General features: G+C 40.2%; 1 long non-coding RNA gene across 1 annotated transcript in view; it reads left to right on the top strand.

Annotated features, from left to right (window-relative positions):
* Positions 1–6,130, top strand: part of LOC113747461 (uncharacterized) — an 11,128-nt gene extending 4,998 nt beyond the window's left edge. Inside the window, exon 3 of the long non-coding RNA XR_003463645.1 lies at positions 5,765–6,130. This is a non-coding gene — a long non-coding RNA (uncharacterized LOC113747461). The remainder of the gene's footprint in view (positions 1–5,764) is intronic.
* Positions 6,131–6,308: the final 178 nt, after the last annotated feature.

Below are 6,308 nucleotides of genomic sequence, written 5' to 3'. Positions count from 1 at the left end.
ACTAACACTTTCTGGGGAAATATAAAACGTGTATAGATGAAAAGAGGTAAGACAATCACAGTTCACAAGTGGATACATACGGATGGTCAATCACTTTGGTGCAAGCAAAATGATCAAAAAGATTCTGAAAGAATTAACTGGCATCAGCAAACTCAGTTAGTCTGGTGTGGAGCACTGCTATATAAAAACTACACAAATACAGCCTCGTCTGAAAAGGACCTACGGGCATATAGGTTTATAAGAGAGGATGTATTGTGGAAGTCATCAAACCAAAACGGAGACAGATATTATGGATTTATGCTTAAAACAGCAATTAGACAAAATTACCCTCCAGACTGTTTCTTTCATATGTCAGACAGTCAGACAGTCCAACTATATCAGTGTGTGTCATCGAACAGTGAACATTCCAGTCATGACTCACCATGACAAATCTGAACACTCACACACACATACACAGCCACAAAGAGGAATTGACTAGTGTGTTAAAATTTATCAATAGCTTGTTCGTTCTTGCACAGTGGTTAACAATGAAAAAATGTCCACAGTTTATTGTAATAGCCCTGTTAAAGGCGAAATTTTCAGTTTTTTGGGTTGTGTTGACATGGCAGAGGAGGCTTTATTTTCCGAGTACATGGTCATCTCAGTACAGTCCTTGTCATCATCTCTGTTCTCACATGGGTGCCACAATAGAAACATGAACACATGGTTTCTTATTCATATGGATCTAAACAAGCAAAAAACAAAAGCAGCCTCAGATCAACACAACAAGCTAGTCAGTTCGTACAATGATGATGTTGAAGTGAAGAGGAGGGAGAGAGGAGGAGGAGGAGGAGGTGTCTGAAGAAAAAAAAAGGAGCATTGTGTCAGGAGAAAGGAGAGAAACTCCTGAACAAATGAAATTACATCCACTATCCACAATCCACTAACTCGCTTCCTCAACCTAATATTCTTCGCTCCCTTGTTATGTCCTTTCTTTTTCAACTCATTTTGCTGCCTCACTTTCTCATCCCCCACCCACGCCTTCCATTCTTTCTGTCAGTCTCTGTCTCTCCCTCTGTGAGCAGACAGGCAGAGACAGGGAGACTGTTGTTGTGCTTGCAGTCTGACACTATCAGCTCATAAATCCCTGTCAACAGCTTGTATGTCTCCTCTCCTCTCCTCCCTCCCTCCCTCCACTGGTGAAGGAGTGGAGGAACCCACTGACCTGCCAGTCAGGGTTTGACTGGGACAACCACACAGACACACACACACATTTAGGAGAAAGAAAATACGTAGAACACAAGCACAGACAGACAGACAGACAGACAGACAGACAGACAGACAGACAGACAGACAGACAGACAGACAGACAGACAGATAGATAGATAGATAGATAGATAGATAGATAGATAGATAGATAGATAGATAGATAGATAGATAGATAGATCGTTCACAAGGCACTCTCCCAAAATTGAAAAGCTGTGTTTTCGATGATTTCACCACCCTCTGTCTCTCTCTCCCTCTATCTTTCCCTCCCTCCCTGTCTTTCTTTCCCTCAGGCAATGTTTGCCAGCAGACAGTCGTCACTGACAAGCGCTTCCTGTGGTTCGGGGTAAACACCTGGGTAATGAGGCCACGCTGCACAACAACCAAAAAAAAAAAAAAAAAACCTCACCAAGGTTCATAGCCCTCACTCACTGCATTGCACGTGAGGGTATATAGTGTAGACACACAATCAGGTCATGGAGGCACATAAGGGCACATACACACAAACCCTGCAGGAACTCAAGCACATACATGCATGCACATAAACACACATAGCCACACATGCTTGGCTCAGATTCCTAAACAAGCAGTGAGCCAACCTAGCCATGTCAGCCAAAACTCAATACCCAGACTGACTGCAGTGTAAAAGGCATGCTGTAGTGAGCCGAGGTGAGGGGGAACGAACCGAAGTCAAGCCTCTTCTATTCCTTCAGCGTCACTAATAGTTTATTCTCCAAACTTAGAAACAAATCCCACTCCAAGTGTTGTCAGTGAGAAACTCAGTTTGAACAATTTGCAGAATGTCTAAAATCCTGACTGACTGCAGTGCAAAGTTGTGCTGTGGTAAAAATGTGAGAGCTACTGCAGTGAAGCTCGAGCTGTCAGTCAGACTGCAGTGTCAGTATGTCACTTTTACGTTTTTTTTCTCTGTTGAATTGATGAGCATGGAAAAGGGGAATCCACTGACCAACCACTTAGCCTTACGCACACGTAGCATGAATTAAAATGATGTTCCTAATGGTTTTGTCAAACATGACTGTCATATCATGACTGCAGTCTGAAGAGAAGTCAATGAAATATATGCACATAACTGAACAAAACTGCATGGGTACTGTATCCACGCATTGGCAGTATCAGTTCATTCTTCAGGCACAGGATCTATTTACAATGAACGCAGTGTCCCATGGATTCAGTTTATTACTTCTGAATTTTATGGCTTCTAAAGGCTTACATTTCCCTTGACTTGTCTTTGTTCTGTTCTAAGCTAATACATTCCACATCTATATGCACTGGACACGTATCAACGATCACTCTTCGCATTTGATTGCGCATTTGGCAGCATACACAATTACTCTTCTTTTGTTCTTTGTTTGATTCTTATTTTTCCTCCTCTCATTTGTAGAGGGAAAAAAAAGATTTTAGATACTTATTCTCAAGAAAACATAAACAAAACTTCTAGTGTCACTAGTGGCACTACTAGTGGCAAGTGGTCCTTTAGGAGAATCATTTTGAGGCAAATAGATCAGCAATTTACCTACACCAACTCCAAATAGTATATGTTCATGCTGCTCTCCTTCTGTACAGTGTTCTGTCATCCAAACTGATTTTGTCACAACAGAATTACATCGTTCTGCTCCACTGCGCTAAAATATTGTGTACATATCAAAGCTTCAAAAATGTTCTGTGACAAAAGCACAAGTGTGCAAGTGATTCACTCAAGAATCATTTGCCTGTATCTCATGTGTCATAGGAACAACAGGGAAGTGTGTGGTGAATCATCAGCCCTGCCTGAGAAGCAAAGCTTGCAAAACCTTTGAGCACTTTTTTGTTTTGGACAGAAGGAAGGAAGCTTTTTGTGTTTAGGTTTATTTACGTTGGCAAAAAACACTATGTGAGTCTAAACTGTATGTGTTTTTGCATGCACACATACAGCAGTGTCTGGCACTATGTGTGTGTGTCTGTATGCATGTTTCTATGTATATGTGTGTGTGTGGCCCGCACATGGTTTTATGTGCAAAGGAAATGGCTGACAGTGAAAAATGTGACCAATTCTAATTTTAATTGCCAATGAAAAAAAGACTCGATATTTATGGGTTCTGTCCAGACGAACAGAGGAGAAGGGTTTTTAGCATGAAAGCATATTCCTTATCACAATTAAAAAGTGCTTTAACATGACTGCAACCCTTTGAAGTTAGATTAGCAGTAATATTGGAGAGATTGGCCTCGACTTCAAACAATGGAAACTGAATGGAGGAAAAGAAATTATTTAACAGAGCCAAAGGTATTGCTTCTGTTCCGTTGTCTCTTTTTTCCCCCCTTGAATTAGCCTCATGCTATTTTTTGATAGATTTTCTTCTGTGGAACCACAAATTTATTTCTTTTCAACATGGAATGAAATGCTTGGAGTCCAACCTAGGACCTTGATTGAAGGGACCAAAGAAGAAAAGAAAAAAAACTAATTTGACAGCACAGTTTGAGATCCTTTTTAAAGCATTTTAAGCCTGGAGTGACAGAAAAAAAATCTCAACAGTTGTACATAAGGCACAGCTGCTGAAGAAATATAATCACAATGAGTTTGGACTGCATGAATGTCTTGATTGTAAGAATCTGAAACCATGTAGTGACTGCTACACGTACAAGCACACAGTGAAAGACACATATTCACATGCACACAAACAACTGTGCACTTGTGAGTTAAAATTCCCATCATTACAAGAAAAAAAATGCCATTCAGCCAGTCTTTACATAAGGACATACAACCCCATGGGAAGACATAGGGCTGCAACTGAGAGCTGTGTAATTAGAGAGAAAGAGAGAATGAGAGGAGACAGAAAGAGAGAGAGAGAGAGAGAGAGAGAGAGAGAGAGAGAAAGAGAGAGAGAGCTTAACCCCAGGCACAGGAAGAGAGGGAGGGAGGGAGAGGTGACAAGGTTGAGAAAAATCCTCCCATGTTAACCTGAAAGAGAAAAGAGAGAGGAACAAGGAGGGCAAAACAGCAAACAGCAAGCAGCTGCTGAGGATTTACATGCTGTAAATTATTCATGTAATCAGCTGTGGAAGCACAGAGACAGAGAGAGAGAAAGAGAGAGAGAGAGATGTAGAAACAGGCGATATGAGAAAAAAAAACCCTATCAAGGTTGCAAAGAGAAAAAAAGAGAGATGGAAACAGAGATCTATGCAAAAACAGACGGGTATTGTATATTGTAATCGACAACAAAGAGAGAATGTAACTCTTACCGTGACAGTCCTGTCTAGACCAGCTGATCTTCGCCTCTGACTCTCACACCTGAAAGACCACACCTGAAAGACACAGTAACTGTGTTTATAATTCTCTGGTTACATGCACAGCGTCATATTTCTGCCAACAGGTTATGAACAACAACTAAATATGTGCAACAGGATGAAGACTTATCTTCTTTGAACTTGTTTTCTGTTAGCTTCAGACATAATGCCAGGACTTTATTAGTTTTTTAAAGATTTGTGTATGTCTTGAAAATCCTGCTATGATTCACACTGTGTATCTGGCCTATTAAAAAAAAAGTCACTTTATCTTTAAAAACATTTCATACTTTTGTTTTTAAATCCCAGGCAACAGTAATATTCCTTTTTAGGTCAAACACATGGTAGCGCTTCCTTCTGTACTGTAGGTGCTTGTATCGACTGAGTGACAACATTGACCTTAATACCTCCACCTGCTATCACCAAACTGCTGCGGTGTCACAGTATTGCTATTCTGGAGAAAAATGTGTCACACTTGACCACAAAGTAAGAATACTGGTGAGCTAGACTTCCTGGTATGAGACTAAATGTGGACCTTCCTCCAGTTTGAACTTCTACCATACTGCCTGGAACATTGTGCATTGCAAAAACTGAAATATCTGAGCAGGCAATGTGTCTAACTTGTCTAATAAGGTATTTATATACTGTAGTTTCATGTGCATACAAATATGTCCACAGGCAATACTCTGAATACTATCACGGGAGCTGAACTGATATAGTGCAAAACCCAACAGCAAATGTGTTACATATGTAACAGCAATTATATGAAACTACTGCACAGCCTGAGTTTGAATATTTGAGTTTTATTTTTAGCATTTTTACGATGACTAAATGCATGGAAAGAAAATAAAGAGCCATATTTCATCAAAGTTCCTGCGGGATTAATCATACTGCCTTATTATAATATATTATTTACTTTTCTTGTTTCTAAGTTGATAGAAAAATGAAAGCAGAACACCGAAATGAATTTTTATGAATATAATCAGGGGGAAAAAGCTAGATAGAGATTTATAATAATGACATTCTGAGCAACAAAATAATAATACATTGAGATATACTTTCTCTCCAGTATGATCTGTTTATTTAGTGTTAGACTATCTCTTAAATTATGTCACCACAAGTCTCGCTCTTCTTTTTTCCCTGTCACCCTCCACTATAAACTATGCTATATAGAATACATCAGAAATACAACGTAAAAATAACGACCTAACTGCACTTATTGCACTCTTTCTTTGCTCAGTTATACACTCTGATGACGCCCAGGAGCTTTTTGAGAAGATGCTGATCCACAAATTCCCATGGGTTTGGTGGAGTGGACCGGAGCCAGTGGAAATTGCAAACAAACACTGGAGCTGCTGTGTCTGATGTGAGCACAAACGACCTCAGACGCCCTCATTCTCACACATCACATCTGTGTGTGCGATTGTGCATGTGTTTGGGTGTACGTGAAGGAAAGTAAGAGAAAGTGAGAAAGAGATTGTGTGTGTGTGTGTGTGTTTGTGTGTGTGTGTGTGCGTGTGATTGCAAAGCCTAGAAGGCGTTTCAAAGGCACTACAACATTAGATTTATGAGGGCATTCACAGTAACACTGGCAATTAAACAAAGATCCGAGCTCCTGTCAAAAGTTCATATTGGGTCTTATTGTGGTGAAAGAGAGCCAGTGTGTGTGAGAGGGGGGGGGAGGTAAAGAAGGAGGTGAGACTCGAGGACAAGAGAGAAACAGAGAGACATTGAAAAAATTAGCCTGAGAGCAGAGGATGCAAACAGAAAACAACTTCAAAACA

This window comes from Larimichthys crocea, chromosome XIII (assembly GCF_000972845.2).
Source record: "Larimichthys crocea isolate SSNF chromosome XIII, L_crocea_2.0, whole genome shotgun sequence".
Lineage (NCBI taxonomy): Eukaryota > Metazoa > Chordata > Actinopteri > Sciaenidae > Larimichthys > Larimichthys crocea.
The sequence above is the reverse complement of the archived record's forward strand: the minus strand, read 5'-3'. Positions and strand labels throughout refer to the sequence as shown.